Raw genomic sequence first — 18547 nt, forward strand, 5'->3', positions numbered from 1 at the left:
AAAGTATAGCTATTTATTTGTTTCCAGTTGGCTAGTATATGACCTGTAGACATGGGGCCATATGTAGGTAGTCAGAGCCCATCCTCATTGACCCAAATATGAAAAAGGATTATTATTCATCTCCATAGCAACAACTTATTGAGCAACTATTTGTTAGGCACTGGACTAAGCATATAAAGGGCATTAAATAATAAAATCTTCACAACTATATTTCAATACAGCAAGTATAACTCTTATCCATATTATAAAGTGGCTCAAAGACAGTAATTAGCCTTCCCAGGTTTACAGAGCTAGTCTATTGATTTCAATATTTTTATCTGCAAATAGAAGAAACCTAAGTCTAGGTTTAGACTTCAACCTAAATCTAAGAGGCAAGAGCACTCTCTGGGGGTCTCTTAATAAGGACACTAATTCCATTTTTTGAGGGCTCCACCTCATGACCTAATCACCTCCCAAAGACCACACCTCTTAATACCATTGTACTGGGGATTAGGTTTCAACATATGAATTTGGTGGGGACAGAAACCTTTAGTCTCTAGTAGCCTGTAAGCTCCATGAAGATAGGGATTGATTCTGTGCTTGCTAGTTTGTAGCCCTCGTTTCTATCACACTGCATGGCATATGGCAGGTGGTCAGGAAATACTGGTTGAGCTAAAAAACAAATTAGAGAAACCAAGAGTTCCACTCTCTTCTTTTAACCTCTTCTCTAATGTTCTGCTTAAGCAGATTCACACTGTGACCCATTACCTCCTGACTCCCAACTTCTGTCTATTTCCTTCGACTCCACAAATTCCATGGAGTTGGACTCAGCACTCTGTAATACACTCATGGTGTGCCCTGATCTCATGGGCTAGGTCTAGGAAACAACTATAGTTTTCTCAAGGTTTTAAAATGTACTGTAGATAATAAATAAGCAAACAAGTAAACAAATTAGCACTAGGGTGTATAATTAAGAGCTCAAGCTCTGCAATATACAATAATGAAATCTTCGCATATCAAACGTGTAGCTGGGTTGGTTACATAATCTCTTTGAGCATCAGTAATCTCAGCATAAAATGGGGATAATGATATTAATCTTATAAGATTTTTGTAGATATTCAGTAAGTTAGTATATGCAAAACTTTTAGCCCAGAAATGGAAACTATTTTTAACAAATAAAATTCCTATAACTACAAAGATATTCTTCTCAGAAACGTTGCTTCTATAAAGAGCCAAACTCTTTAATAAAATGATGGGCTGACTTGAGGTAAAAGGGGTTAAGAACTATTGCTGTAGGGATTCCAGGCAGCCGACGACGTAGTTACTATGAATAATTCATACAACAAAGTGCCTCCTTTTTTGAACTCAGTCTATGTTGAGCTCCGGTGGAAATTTTAGGTCCAACAGAGGAGTGAAACCAAGGTCAATTCTCCCATTTAGCAGAGCCCAGTCATAGATTAGCTTCCTTTCATTAAAACCTTTGCTGCGTTAGTGAAATAAGTCAGACAGAGAAAAACAAATACTGTAGGATATCACTTATATATGGGATCTAAAAAAAAGCTAGACTCATAGAAAGAGAGATTAGAATGGTGGTTTCCATGGGCTGGGGGATGTGGAAATGAAGAGATGTTATCAAAGGGTACAAACTTCCTACTGTAAGAAGAATGAGTTCTGGGGATCAAATGTACAGCATAGTGATAATAGTTAATAATACTGTATTCTATACTTGAAGGTTGCTAAGAGAGTAGACCTTATATGTTCTCACCACACAAAAGAACTGGTAATGATGTGGCATGATGCAGGTGTGAGCTAATGCTATGGTGGTAATCATATTGCAATATATAAGCAGATTAAATCAATACATCGTGCACCTTAAACTTACATGATGTTATACGTCAATTATATCTCAATAAAGCTGAAGGAAAACCCCTTTGCTGTATGAATTAACTTACTTGCTTCTGCTCTATTAAAACTTGATATTATTCTGCCACTTAGTTTTAACAACAAAAAGCAGTTGTAAACAGAAGAATTCTGCAGGTCTTCTTTCTCATGTTAGCTTTATATCACAAGAAAACTCAAGGAGAATGTTTTCCAGTGTCTGTGGCTGAGTCTATGGCATATAAATCGTTCACCAGCGTCTCACACCCATGCAGACATTGCTAATCAGAGTATTCTTTACCACTAAAACCCACATTCAAATTTCTTAATCCTTCTCAACACAGAGCTCCAGAAGCTACACCACTCAATCACATTTGATGTGTGAGGTGTAACCTATTTTCCCTACTGGACTTAAGGAAATGTTATATCAGAAACCACAAATCAAGTTATCACAGTAAGAAACACAAGTGTGTGGGCTTCCCTGGTGGCGCAGTGGTTGAGAGTCCGCCTGCCGATGCAGGGGACACGGGTTTGTGACCCAGTCTGGCCGCCTGCCAATGCAGGGGACACGGGTTTGTGACCCGGTCTGGGAAGATCCCACATGCCGCGGAGCAGCTGGGCCCGTGAGCCATGGCCGGTGAGCCTGCGCGTCCGGAGCCTGTGCTCTGCAACGGGAGAGGCCACAACAGTGAGAGGCCTGCGTACCGCAAAAAAAAAACAAAAAAAAACAATTCACCACTGAGCATGACAGTTGCCCTTCGGAAAATCTGGCCTTTCAGATGAAATTCTGCATCAACCATAAATTCTCCTTTCCTAAGTTTACTCTGCCTTACATTCCATAGACTTATAGTATAATCCACAGGCTTCCAAATTTAGATAAGCAAAATCACCTAGAGAACCTTTTTTCAAAATTTCAGAGCCTCATCCCACCTCTTCTAAACCAGGATCTCTATGGGTGGTGTCCTCTATCCTGTATTTTTAACAAATTCCCAGTGACTCTGATGGAGCCAGCTTAGAACTTACCCTGGTACTAGAATTTAAACCAGTAGTGCTCAAGCTTTTAAAATCCATGCCCCCTTTTGATAAACATAAAGCTCTTGTATCTACCTTTAATGTTCTTAATACAAGCATTAGAATTTAAAGAACTTAAGAACTTTTTCTCCTAACTGTATATCAATGCCACCTCACCTCTCCAAGATTCCCCACCCAACCCTTGGGTTGATCCTCAAATTATTTCATGAATATTAATTCAAAATAGTTTAAGCAACCTCAAAACAAATATTTTGTCATATTTCTTTCATCAACTTTTCATTGCCTTTAGTATCACAACTTGCCAGGATAATTAATTCTTTCATTCAAGCACTATTTACTGTGTACCTGATATGTGCCAGGCATTGTGCTAAGGAAACAACTGTTAAGTAAGACAAGGTCTCTGCTCTTGGGGAAACTACATCCTAGCACACAAAGACAATCAATAATCAATATAAGGTAGTGATGAATTTCATAAAGATAATAAAATAGGTTTATGCAATCAGTTGAAGTTGGAAGTGGTCTCTACTTTAGAAAGGGTATTCTAGAAAGATCTTTAGGAAGAGAGAACATTTGAGCTGAGACTCTGAACAATGAAAAGAACCCAGTTATGATCTGGTAGAGGGAATGTTCCAAGTAGAATATGTTCCAAGTAGAAGGAAATGCAAACACAGAGCCCTGGTGCAAAGCTCTATAGTCAAGAATGGAAAGAAGACCGGTATGAGCATGTTGAGGGTGAGGAAGCAGGGCACCCGTAATCTTCTGAGGCACTCATTTATATTTGGTTGCTGTTGATGTATGAAAATGGAAAGCAGGGATTCCCTGGCAGCTCAGGATTTCGCACTTTCACTGCCATGGCCCCGGGTTCAAACCCTGGTTGGGGAACTAAGATCCTGCAAGTTGCACAGTGCAGCCAAAAAAAAAAAAAAAAAAGGAGAAGAAGAAAATGGAAAGTGTAAATATCAATTCCACTCCCAAACATCAAGAAGGTAACCAAGTGTAACTGATAACTAACAACATTATGTTTCAGAAACTAAAGCAAAGTTACCAGATTCCTAGAAGACCCCGTCCCACCTAGTCTCAGGCTTTTATGGTTGGGGGAGTTGCGACAAGGGAGTTAAAATTAGGAAAGTGGAAGGTTCCTCAGCCCAAGGGAAATACAGAAAATAAGTTGTGGTCTCAGGAATCACAGCAAGAGATCTTCAAGCCCACAATGAACTGAAAAAAGGTGGACCCACCTACCTTCAGGGACCAAGAAGATGAACAAGTTCATCAGGAGGCAGCAGAATAGAATGAGGTCTAGAGAGCCCGTCCCAACTACAGAGGACTGCTAAGATCCATGGAGACTTTTCACACCCTCGGAAGGGTTAGAGGTCTCTAGAACACTGAAACTGAATTTCTCTCCTAGGGAAATGGGGAGATCAGAGAAGGCAATACAAATCAAAGCAATAAAGTAATGTGACCTTCTTTGCACTTGAGATTCATGCATGAAAATTCATTCTAAATAAAGTAATAACTAAAATTAAACCAAAAAATTTAAAAGGTTACTCTGTGCTTGGTGTTTCCTGTGTCTAATTTCCAATCCTTTTACAATCATCCCACCAGAGAAGTAGTATCACTCCTCCTCACCCTCAGTTTGCAGATGGGGGCATTGAGACTCGGATTAAGCTTTCCTAATGTCTTGGCTAATAAACTATAAAGCCGCTTACCTAGTAGCACTAAACACAGTGCTAGGCACATTGCCAGTACTAGTATATTTATTTGATTAATTAATTGGCCAGTTGAAGAATCTCTGACTCAAAGAGTTTTGAACTAATAATTAGTTGGTCTGTTTTACTATGGGTCACGAAAATGACTCACATGTTTAGCATATATGATTGAGAAATCTACTATGTATAAGGCACTATCATCAGTCAGAGACAGTGAAATAAGACAGACACTGTCCTCAGCAAACAGCAGTCTATCTGTAGATAAGAGCACACAAACAAGCATAAGGAAGTAAAATAGACTAGGAGTGCAAAGCTCTTCTTTGGAAATTTGAAAGAGGGAGAGCTCACTTTCACCCTTGGACACCAAGGAGAACTCTCTGCAGAAGAGGCATGCGACAGGAAGGTAGTTTTAGGTTCCCAATTATCTTGTGTATTTGAGTATCATTAACAGACCTAATTGATTCAAAACAACCCAACCTTCTTTTTCCCTCAGCAACAGGGTTTTACCTGAATTATATAGATAGCTTCGTCAATTCTAGTATTTACACAGCCCCAGTGAAGCCCGTTTGTTCCAAAGAAAGAAGTAATGAACTTCAACAGATACTGACCTCTTATGGATAGTTAGCCTGCTGCGTGGATTCCCAAGAAAATATAAAATTACGTCAAATTACTTATGTACAAATGCAATTACCTATGTGATGACCTGTCCCTCAATTTCTTTTTCTGCAAAATGCACCCCACCCACTGGGGCTGGGGACAGGATGGGGGCCTGTAGTCATGTCCATGTTACATGACTCTTCACCACCACAGCTGATTGGACCCAGCATGGAATAATTCATCGTGTCTCTTTCAGCAATAGAATTGGGGCACAGTTTGAGCTTCTTTTTGTAGCTCAAACTGCAAAGACAGACATTTGGGAACATGGAATGCCTTATCCTGGCATGAACACACGAGAAAAGACAACTGGTTGAGAGAGAAAGAAAAAAGAAAAAAAAACAAATATGAAGAAACAACCAGAGGCACAAGAAGAAAGAGAGAATTATTACCAACTGCCTTGGCTCCTAAAGATTTTTCTGGCTCCTGGATCTACAATAAATTCTGAGATTCTTACAATAAATTCTCCTTTGTTTGCTTAGGCTAGTTGGAGTGTTTCTACTACCTCCAACCAGAGCACTGATACTCACAAGGGACCGGAGAAGGGGGGAATGTATAACACAGACCAAGTATGGGAGAAAACACTTTGTTCCATTTGCCTAAGCAAACAAAAGCAATCCCACACAAGAGTGACAGATCACGAGATGTCACATCCCAGCACTCAACAGCAGGCCCTGCATGCTTTTATGGGGGGCTATGACAGCCTGCACCCCACTAGGTCTGGGAAGGCACTGTGCCTTCCACACCCTGGTGATCACAGCAATTTGATAGCAGAGTCTAATGAATCCCACAGTTGGGGTTGGGATGCTTTTGTCTGCTTCAGCAGTGGAGAAAGCCCAGCTGGCTTCTTCATTCAGGTACTGGAAAAAAAGAACACGGAGGAAGCTGGCTTCCCAGGTCAAAAACAATTACTGAAAATTCTATCCAAGGGTCACTTCCAAAGACACAACATGCAAGTAGGTAGGAAACGGAGCTGTGAGCAAAAACTTCTGAGCAGCAGTCCCCCTCAAAGAATAAATCTTACCTCTACTGAGATAAAATTTTTCTCCCTTTCCTTTGCTTCCACTTCATGACATGGCCCTCTATCTTGTCTGTTTCCTGAATTTTCGTGGCTACATATCATGGTTGTTTGTCTTAACTCTTCTACCCAAAGATAGACACTCTGAGAGTAGGATCCAGGTCAAGTTCATTTCTAGACTTGCCGAAGTGCATAGCATAGTGCCGGGTACCGAAAACATGCTTGGTGGTAAATGTTTAAGGACACAGGCTCTGCCACTGACTACCTCTGTGACCTTGGGAAATTTTCTCAACTTATCCATGCCTTATTTTCCTTACTTATAAAAGAGCAATCATATTCCCTTGTTCTCTGGATTACGGTTAAGTGAAAACTAAGACATATGTAAAATGTCGTGCATGAGATAAACACACTACAAATGAGAGCTATTGTTAGTAGGTACTGGCCTGAGAAGTGTAGAACCAGACTGTGCCCCCTTCTCTCCCACATATTCTATTATCACTGTTATACCTGGTTTTTATTTCAACCCCAGAAGTGCCCCAGTAGCAAGGATACAACCATTCCTCCAGGAGAGGGAGATAGGCTAGGAAGAAAGCAACCACACCAGATAAGTACACATGATCAATAAACAGTAAAGGACTGCATTGTGCCCAGCTTTGAAATGTGCAAAAATTACACCTGCTCGTGCCAAGTTAGTAGCAGCTTCCAAGAGCCTGATGCTACATTCATCACCACGTCCCAGAAAGATGCTGACTGAAGGTTTTCAAAAACTTCAAAAGACTCTTGCAATAATTGCATATTCATTAGACAAATTAGTTCTAGATTATTTTTAAAACCATAACTTTAAAAAAAAGAGCAACAAAGAATTCAAGAGAATTATGCAGGAGTGGTGTTTAGAATATAAAAATGTAGAATACTATTCATTCTCTCTGAAAGCATTAAATGGTAAAAAAAAAAAAAAAATGAGGGATGGAGAAGAGAAACTAAAAATAAAAAGCCACACAGAGAAAAAATAATATCTTTATGAAATTCAGCCCTTGGTAAGTATATAGAATTTTTCTATTAGTTGGGGTTGGGGGGAAATGTACAAAGTGTTTCCACCTCTAATGAGGAAACACATTGGGAAAACAAGGAGTCTCATCATAATATTACATTGGCTGAAGTGGTGATTAACCAGTGTGACCCCTAAAACAAGTATCTGCTGGGATCTTGTTCACTGAGGAGCCACAGTCTGGTATAACAGACCGGGCTCCGTTTTTTTTTAGACTCCATTATTCCCAAAATAAGCAGATGTGTTAAACGGGGTAGAAAGTCAGGAAAAGCAAACAAAAGCCACCAATGGAGCATCAGGTGGCTCACAGCTTCCTGCCTTGAAGTGCATTACAAAATGGAAAAACAAGTCCGAGAACATGGGGCCAGGCAGCGTTCTCCGTGACAGGAGCGGTGGGGAGCGCAAACGCTAGTATTTGCCACGTGTGAAGGTTACATGCCACGCTCCACTCCTGAGGCCACATGGGTGCAATATTAAGGTATAAATTAAAGAGCCCAGCAGTAGTTCCTGTTACTTGCCAGTGCCCACTGAGGTTGATCACTTCACCATATGCAAAAGGCTGGCTGCCTTGCTACCTGGCAGAAAAATGAAAGCAGTCTGTTCCAAAACCAACCCCATCTTCTATGATTATAAGCACACTGCTACATTCTGGGACTAGTAGAAGAGGTGGAAATTGAAACAAATGATCATAGAATTAAATTTATGATTACAAAGTGTAGCTAGTACTGCCAGGGAGAGAACAGAGAGCCATCTACCAGCATCATTTACATTGGCGGAAGGGGAACAGGCAGAGAATACCAGTATTTCTAGGTAGTATGGCTTAGTGGTTAAGAACCCTGGCCCTGGTGTTCAAAAGATTTATATTTGGGCCCAATTCCGCCACTTTCTAGCTCTGTGACTTTGACTTCAGGCAAGTCATTTCCTCCTCCAAGTTTCAGTCCCCTTGTTTGCAAAATGGGAATAAGAATACCAGGACAGTATCTCAAGATGTAAGGATGTAATCCACATTGCCTCTAGAATTTAGTAAGCACTTACTAAAATTCTTGTTATTATCAGACATGATAGTCCAAAATATATCACACTGGTGTATTAGTTTCCTAGGGCTGGCATACAATGCCACAGGCTGGGTGGTTTAAAGAAAAGAAATATATTTTCTCACAGCTCTGGAGGTGTCAGCAAAGTTGGTTTCTCTTGGGGCCTCTCCCCTTGGCTTGCAGATGGCTGCCTACCCACTGTGTCCTCACAGGGTCTCTCCTCTGTGTGTGCACATCCTTGATGTGTCTCTGTGTGTCCAGATTTCCTCTTCCTAGAAGGACAACAGGTGGATTGGATTAAAGCCCACTCCAGTGTCTCACTTTAACTTAATCACCTCTTTAAAGGCCCTATCTCCAAATATAATCACATTCTGGGGTACTAGGGATTAGGGCTTCAAAAAAATGATTTGGAGGGTATACAATTCAGCCCATAACAACCAGTTTAACATGGGAGCTGACCAATCAGAAAAGATGCTGCTTAACCACTGGCCAGTCAGAATAGATGCTGACTGTACAACACCAGCATAGTGAACTGATGCAAATGGGTTACTGTTACTGTTATGATTATTATCATTCACTGAGTTTTAACACTACCTCTACTCAGAGTAAGTCAGGTTTTTAGGCAGAGTGATCCAATGTTTCTGAAAGGTGAGATTTCAGGAGGCAAAGCAACCTTCAACCAGCATGAGCTCCTATACCCCACCTCTTCCTGAAACTGGACAAATTCCCAGAGCCTTTGGAAACTACTTTGTGAGAAGAGGCAGGAGGAAACAGTGACAGGTGGAGGAGCAGGGAGGGCACAGGAGACTGAGATTTGAAAACAAAGACTAGGAGGAAGACATTTAAGTGGAGAGAGGAAAAATTCCATGCAAAGAGCTAAGATATCCCAGACAGAGGAGACCTCAGCAGGCCCATCTCCAGATTTGGTCCTAGCCCAGGGTTGACCAGTCAGAACTTTCACAAGGTCAAGATACATTCTTCTTGGCATACCTCCTTCATGTCATCCTACTAAAAAAGATTCTTTTCCTCTTTACCCAAATGGCCACTTTTGTTATCCTACTGTGTTGTGTCAGACAGAAAGTTGTAGAAGAAGAAAAAAAAAACCTAATATAATATACCCATCACCTTCTTCTACATCATCTCCTTCTCCCTCTCCTCGGTCAGCCTTTATTCTGTGCTCATCATGTGCAGCATAGGGTTTCTCACTTTTGCCTTCATTTAATCCTCATAATCTCAATAGCTCTGTTCTTTATCACAGGATAAACTATTCGTTACACAAGACAAAAAGACAACCTACGGACTAGGGGAAAGTATTTGCAAACAATGCGACCAAAAAGGGCTTAATTTCCAAAATATACAGACAGTTCATACAACTCAGTAACAAAAACAAACAAACAAAAACACCCAACCTAATCAAAAAATGGGCAGAAGACCTAAATAGACATTTCTCCAAAAAGGCATACAGATGGCCAACAGGCACATGAAAAGATGCTCAACATCACTAATCACTAGAGAAATGCAAATCAAAACTACAGTGAGGGATCACCTCACACCAGTCAGAATGGCCATCATTAAATTGCTGTACAGCAGAAATTAACACAATATTGTAAATCAACTATAATTCAATTAAAAAAAAAGCCTACAAATAACAAATGCTGGAGAGGGTGTGGAGAAAAGGGAACCCTCCTACACTACTGGTGGGAATGTAAATTGGTACAGCCACTATGGAGAACAGTATGGACGTTCCTTAAAAAACTAAAAATAGAGCTACCCTATGATCCAGCAATGCCACTACTGGGCATATATCTGGAAAAAAACCTCTAATTCAAGAAGATACATGCACCCACCTCTGTCCATTGACAGACGAATGGATAAAGAAGATGTGGTACAAATAGACTATGGAATATTACTCAGCCATAAAAAAGAATGAAATAATGCCATTTGCAGTAACATGGATGCAACTAGAGATTATCATACTACGTAAAGTCAGAAAGAGAGAGACAAATACCATATGATGGTTATATGTGATTACATGATGGTTATATTATCACTTATATGTGGAATCTAAAATATGACACAAACGAACTTATCTACAAAACAGAAAGAGACTCACAGACACAGAGAACAGACTTGTGGTTGCCAAGGAGAAGGAGAGTGGGGAAGGGATGGGGTGGGAGTTTGGGGTTAGCGGATGCAAACTATTATATACAGAATGGATAAACAACAAGGTCCTACTATATAGCACACAGGACTATATTCAACATCCTGTGATAAACCATAATGGAAAAGAAAAGTGTCTCTTACAGAGCAAACTACTCATTTAAACCCACCGGCTCTACCTCCCTCCCACGTCTTATTATGTGCCTCCTGCAGCATCCTGTGCCTAGCCTATGTAAGCGCTTCACCTATACCCCACACACATAAAATTGTAAGTTCCCTGAGGGTAGGAACCATATCGGAGCAATTCACCTGCTAAATCTACTACCTAACACAGTGCCTGGCTTACAATGCTGTATGCAATATGCAATTTTGAATGAATGTTTATAATATGAGTAAACAAACCACCTATCTGTATCACTTCTCACCAGTAAGACACATAAGATGTGAAATATTTCCCCTCACAGCCCACCCCCACCATGTCCTGTACCATCAAGAGCTAAGTGGGGTAAGGGTCTTCCCCCAGCCCCACCTAGTGCCATCCTCCTAATTCCACTTTTGAAAGAGCAGAAGAAATGCTGATCTAGATTTGAGAAAGCTGTGAAAAGGCAGAGTTCATTTAGGGCTGGTTTGGAAAAAAATTTTTTTAACATCTGGACCAATTTTAAAATGTACTTGAGTTCCAGTTCAAGGAATGGGAAGCAGAACATGGGCTCGGAACACCAACTACTTGCCCCTTTGTCTCTCCCATTTCTTTGAGAAAATTTAGTGAGCTAACTCCTAATATGCCAATATCATAACATACCCAACATTTGGGTAAATTATAGATTATGTGCAGCAACTGTTCAGCTTTTAAAAAGAATTTTCCAAATAAAAAAAAGTTTTTTTTCATTTTAGTGCAGTTTGTTCAACGTCCTACAGTTTTGAAAAATACATCATAAGAGAACTGATACGGTCTTATGGCATTTTACCCACATTTGGTCTAATTTTCCTCATGTTTTTCCCAGCTGTTCTATTAAAGCAGGGAAAATTGTCACCTTGAGAGATGAAGACAAAAAGAAAAGTAATAAAATAACTACAGATTTTTTTAATTGTCACTCAGCCCTGAAGATGCTAGATGACAACCAAGGAAACAGCTAGGTTTACCTGGGAGGAGGTGTTCTCTCTGGCTATTACCATTCCAGTGCTGCTGTTATTTAACAACCTGGCTGTGTTAACAGGGCTGTTCTTCTGGGTGTGGAACTATGGGGTCTGACCTCCAAGTTTCCTGGCAGCTTTTAAGAGGAAAGTGTACATGACAGAGGGTCAGTCTAAACTCTGTCATTTGCTGGCTGCATGGCCTTAAAAAGCACATTGTCGTAAAAACAATCAGACAAACCTAAATTGAGTCATTCCATAAAACAACTGGCCTGGACTCGGCAAAAATTTCAATGTCATGGAAGTCAGTGGAAGGCTGAGGAAGTATTCTAAAGTAAAGGCAACTAAAGAGACATGACAACTGAACACAATGTGTGATCCTGGACTGGATCCTGGATCAGGTGGGAGAAAAAAATGCTATAAAGGACAATACAAAATCAACTGACAAAATTGTTATTCTTTTGTTTATTGACGTGTTACTGTTTCAGATTTTTCCTCTCCCAGTAGAAACTCCATGAAGAAAAGAACGTTTTTAAAATTTATTTGCATGTAGATCACTAGCATTTAGGAGATGTTCAATGATTTTTTTTTCTTATTATTCATCAATTTTATACACATCAGTGTACAATGATGGTTTTTGAATGGATGAAAAAAATGAATGAATAAGTGGGATCAGACCTGCCAATCCAATCATTCTCCACAAATTACCAATACTGTCTCAGCTCTGGGCTAGACACTTCAAATCTACTACCTCATTTAGCTCTCTTCAAATAAAATGAAGTAGATGCTATCAGCCCCATTTTACAGATTAAGAATCTAAGAATCTCACCAAGGTCCCTAACTCTATCGGGAGTTAGGGGCAAAAACCAAGACTTGAACCAACTTCTGACTCCAAAGTCTTTGTTCTTTCATTGCATGGTGCAGCCTCAGGAAAGCAAAGCACATTCAATCTTCTCCTCTGATCTGATGCCGCTCATTAGCATCCTGAAATCATCTGTGTAAGAACTTGACAAGGTTTCATTTTCTTCTGCTGCTTGTCTCTGACACAACGCCTTCAGCGGCTGTGGGTGACAGGAAGGCTTTTAACCCGGTGAATCAATGGCTGATCTCGGTCTGCCTCCAACACTGCAGTGACATATGGCAGCCTAAGAGTCATCTCAGGTCTTTAAGGCATCTTGTTTGTTGCCCTTAAGTCCCACTTTGGCAATTTTCACAACATTAGCCTTGTCCTTTGGATGGGAGATGAAACCCTCGGTAATTATTTAGGGCATGACTTGCATCAGCAGTAATGGTAGCTGGATTTTTGTCCTTGCTCCAGAAAAGTAAAAAGAAAGCATTGAGATTTTCTAAGGAAGTCCTTGTCAAATATTTATTAAGCTACCTATTGAGTTCCAGGTACTGCTTTCAAGGAGCCTGCAGTCCAGTGGGGAAAAAAGGCAAACAATTAAACGAATGCCATCTGAAGGAACGTACAGGATACCATGGGAAAGGGGGAGAAATCAATAAAGGCTTCCCAGTGGAAATGACATCTCCGCTGGCAGCTAAAGGATATGTGAGTTACCCAGATAAAAGGGTAGAAGTTACCAGGGTCCTTAGCAGAAGGAACTGTACATTCAATGGCCTGAAGGTGACGGCATGGCACATCAGAAGAATTTAAGGACATTCCACGTGCCTAGAGTTTAGGTGCAACACTGGGACAGCAAGAGGGTTTAGACTTTATCCTAAGGGCAATGGGAAGCCAATATTAACTTTCCATTAGGATGATCTTTGGGCTTAGTTCAAATGATGGCGAGACAACATACGTAGACAGAAGGGGGCTGCTTCAGTCAGGGTTTAGCTAGGACACAGAGCCCCCACCAGTTATTTTGAAAGATAATTTAATATGGAGAATTATTTGCCAGATGTTGGAAGACTGAAAATACCAAAAGGAGACACTGGTATTGTAAACATAATAGTAACTTCAGGAAGTAGTGACCACTTCAAAGGCTAGAGAAGCAAAGAGAAGAGGTTGGTATTACTAAAATATAAAAGCTTAGAGGAGGGGTGCTGCAGAGTTCCACCCAAATCTCTGAGGAGAGGATCCTGCCTGGCTGGTGTTCATTTTTCAGAAGTTAGAAGACCTGACAGAGCTGGAATTTAGACAAAGCCTGGCTGGCAGGTACTGATGTCTGAGAAGGCACCATGAGGCAGGTTCTGAGTGTTAGAAAAACAAACTGGAACCAACTGCTGCTACTAGAAGCAAGTGTCATGGGCAAGGTGAAGCATTGCTGGGTTACATTAACAGGAAGGAGAAAGCCCTTCTTCCTCCCCCAGGTTCATAGTTTCTTCTGGAATGTGCTGCAGCTACATAACAACCACAAGTGGAGAGCTTGTTTGAATTTGGAAGTACTGCATCGAAAAGCAGAGTACAGACAGAAATGGGTCCTCATAATACCATGTAGCCCTGAGCTGCAACTAAAGGCAAATCCACGGTCAGGATTCTTCAGTTAGGTAAACCACTCAATTTTCTTTCTCTATTTAAGCCATTTGGAGTGAGGTTTTCTTTCACTTGCTACAAAAACAAAACAGCAAAAACTACAATACAGTACATAAAGATACTGATGCAGCACCCTTGTCTTGCATTTGTTTCTCCACTCTTTCTCTATTTGCAAAATAACTTTTTCTTGCCCTCCTTTTGGATCACAGTACTGGCAGGAAAATGACTTCACACAATAGAAAATACCTCTATTAAACATAATGAAAATCATTTAACTTCACTAGTCAACAAAGAAATGCAAACTTCAATGAGAATGATCTCAACTCAATTAAAATTGCCCCCCCAAAAAAATCTTTAAAGATGACAATAACCAACTCTAACACAGTTCTGATGAAACAAGTACACTTATGCATATGACCACATAAATGCATATAGCTGGGCTTCCCTGGTGGCGCAGTGGTTGAGAGTCTGCCTGCCAATGCAGGGGACACAGGTTCATGCCCCGGTGCGGGAAGATCCCACATGCCGCAGGAGCGGCTGGGCCCGTGAGCCATGGCCGCTGAGCCTGCACGTCTGGAGCCTGTGCTCCGCAACAGGAGAGGCCCCAGAAGTGAGAGGCCCGCGTACCGCAGCAAAAAAAAAAAAAAAAACAGATATAGCTATTTTGGAAATCATATTGTAATATGGTCTAAAGCTTTGACCCAGTAATCATACTCTTATAAATGTATCCTAAGAAAATAATTGCAGAGACCATTCTCTACCTTGCTTAACCCTCCTCATCTAACTGTAGTTCAGCGATGTCCTATTTAAAGACTAATTAGTAAAAGTGTACACCATACTTTACATATAGTAGAATGTAGAATACAGTGTTCCTACTCATTTTCAGGACCCTGAATAATATTTCTGTGTATACTAATGAAGCTCAACTTTTTCTTGGAGGGGAGGGTGGGTAGTTTACAGTAATCTTATCAAATCTCTTTTGCATATAACCATTACTTAAATCTTGCATTGTAAGTGAGTTCTTTACATGTTTATAGCTCATCTCGTCCAGAAGACTGGAAGTTCCTTGAAACAAAGTACTAGCTCTCATCTTTATAACCATCCAACAACATTTCAGTCAACAAACATGTAGTACATGCCTACTATGAAGTGGAAACTGTGCACAGTAGCTAGTGCAGGGCCATGCACAGCTGATGTTGGACAGAGATTATGATAAATGTCTTCCTGGGAATATTTACCTGGCAAATGTTTCTATGATACAATGAACTTCTTGAGGTTTTCATTCATCTTTGTATTGCAAAATTTAGAGCAGTGCAGACATACAGTATGCTCTATAAATGTTAAATGAATTGATTAGTAAATAAATTTTTAATTGACTGAACCTGAATATTTTTGAGAGTTCCAGTTGATGGGGCAGAAGACATTTACATGTATTTTTGTCCAACCAGTTCTGCAAGCTTATATGTACACATACACACACACACACACACACTCCTAAGCCTTGGATGCAACTATGCCACGCATTTGTGATTATTAGCAAAGGGAACACTTGACGAGCTAGAGACCTTCTCCCAGAACAGCACCATGCATCAATCATAAGTGTTTGAGCTGACAACTCAAGAGGTAAAAATGTTCAGTATTTTCACCCAAAGGATGACATTTTGTCTAATGATGTTAATTTTGCACCATAAACACTTTATACTACCAAAAAAAAGAGTAAATGCGTGTCAGGTTGACAATTACAAATGGCAAAGGAGAAATAGATTAATTCCTGCAACAGTGAGTTTGAATTATCTAGAAGACAAGTATTTAAAAAAATTTGACAGAGATTAATTAGGTCTGTGTCTTCATAAAGCAACATCTTTTGTTTGGCGCCACTTTGGCTCCAAATACACTCCAATTTGCCTGTAGTGTTAAGTATATGGGTTTGGTTTACTTTACTTGCTCAGTCTTTACCTGAATTTTCATTCTCAATTTTCCACTGTCATTTATAACTCTTGCCACAGTCATAAGATCTCCATTTAGGAACACATTTTTACTTGTACATAGTTGGTTACCAAGGGGATTTTCAGCTGAAGCAACCATCTGATAAGAGGGAATACAGGTCAACCTCACTTAGAGAAACTCATAAAGCAACTGCCTAATACTCGAAATGTATAAAACTACAAAATTGTCTGCTTTTCAAGATTGTTCCCATAGTTTCCTTATTTCATGATTTTGCTGAACTTTATATATCAGTTCGAGAAATTTAACCTAAGGAAGGTATCATATCGTTATGCAAAGATTTACCTTCAAGTTGCTTTATTGCAGAATTATTCATAGTAGCCAAGAAGGGAAGGGGAGGGGAGGGGAGGGGAGGAAAAGGGAGAGGAGGGGAAGGAAGAGGACAGAAGGGGGAAGAGAAAGGAAGGAGAGAAGGAAGGAAGGGGAGAAGGGAGGAGGGAAGAAGGGAAGGAAAGAAGGGAGGAAACAAGGGAGAAGAGGAGGAAGGAGGGAGAATTTCTAACAATTTTTTAAAAATAGAAGAATTGGAGTAGCCAAGTATTGAAATACTGCACAGCCTTTACAAATTATATTGGAGGAGAACATATAACAGTTGGGAAAATGTTCTTGATATAGTGATAAGAGAGGAGAAAAAAAAAAAAAAGCAAGCCACAAGCAATATACGGAGCAGCAAAAATAGTGATTAAGACCATGGATGCTGGAGCCAGACTGCCTTGGCTCAAGTCCCAGTTCTACCACTCAGTAGCTGTATGACTTCAATCAAGTTAACCTCTTAGTCCCTCAGTTTCCTCATCTGTAAAATGTGGGTAATATTAGGATCATAAGGTTGTTGTGAAACCTTAGATCGTAAGGTTGTTGTGAAATTAATGTAAATAAATATAAATCAAGCACTTAGAACAGTGCCTCAGAGTAAGTGCAATGTAAACATTGGCTCTTATTAACATTTACAGTATGCTTCTGTTTTTATACACAACAGATGAAACTATTACACACAGGAAAAATACTTAGAAGAATATGCTCCAAAATATTAGCAATGATTACCTCAATGGGATTAAGGGTAATTTTTAGATTTTTTCTTTACTTTTTTGTTGTTTTTTTTTTTACTTTTCTAGGATAAAGTTGCAGCATTTTTGTAATATTAAAAGTTAACTTTTAATCAATCACCTTTTATATGCTTTTGCTCTTAAAATATTTTATTAATAAAACCATTTTTAAAAGCAAGTATATTACAGTATAATGTAATATCCAGTTACAGATTTTACCTGAAATTAAGTACAAATCCATTGTAGTTAAAGAATTTGAAGTTCATGATATAAAGTAAGGTGGTTTTGTTTTCCTTTGTTTTGTTTTTAATGTTTTGTTTCCTGGGATCAACCATCCCTATATGATATTCAGATATGTCATTCATTTATTCACTTAACAAATATTTTAAGTGCCTACAATGTGAACAAAATACACAAAAATCCTTGCCCTCCTATAGTTTACATTCTAGTGGGGGAAACAAAAAACAAAATATATGAGTAAATTATGCAGCATGCTAGAATATGATAATTGGGTCTGAAGGAAATGAAGCAGCATGGCAGGGATTTAGCAGAGGGCAGAGGAAGAGGGGATGGAAGGAGGTTGGGCTACAGGTTTTAAAAGTGTTCATACTGAGCCTCACTGAGCAGGCAATGTATGCCAGGACTGACGAAAAGTCCTTTGATAAATATAAGGGTCCATCAACAGATGAATCGATAAAGAAGATGTGGTACATATGTACAATGGAATATTACTCAGCCATAAAAACATGAAATAATGCCATTTACAGCAACACAGAATGACCTAGAGATTTTCATTCTAAGTGAAGTAAACCAGACAGAGAAAGACAAATATCATATGATACCGCTTATATGTGGAAGCTAAAAAATAATACAAATGAATGTATAGGCAAAACAAACAGACTCACAGATATAGAAACAAACATGGTTACCAAAGGGGAGGGGGAGAGGGATAAATTAGGAATTTGGGATACACACTACTATAACAGATACACACTACTATATATAAAATAGATGAACACAAGGACCTACAGTATAGCACAGGGAACTATACTCAATATCTTTTAATAACCTATAATGGAAGAGAATGTAAAAAATGAATATACATATTTACATATATATGTATAACAGAATCACTTTACTGTATACCTGAAACTAACATAATATTGTAAATCAACTGTATTTCAATAAAAATTTAAAAATAAAATTCAAGAAAATACAAATATTCACTTCATCATTCCACAGAGTTGCTGAGTACTTAGAATTTGCCAGGTCCTAGGCTGGGTGCTAAGGAAGAGGTAGTATCCAAGGAGTCATGCTTCCTGTCCTACTTTACAAAGGGTAAAATCTTATGGTCATAATGGTCCTTTACAGGAAAAGTTTC

This window comes from Monodon monoceros, unplaced genomic scaffold (genome assembly GCF_005190385.1).
Source record: "Monodon monoceros isolate NGI ecotype Baffin Bay Population unplaced genomic scaffold, NGI_Narwhal_1 Super_Scaffold_12, whole genome shotgun sequence".
Taxonomy (NCBI): domain Eukaryota; kingdom Metazoa; phylum Chordata; class Mammalia; order Artiodactyla; family Monodontidae; genus Monodon; species Monodon monoceros.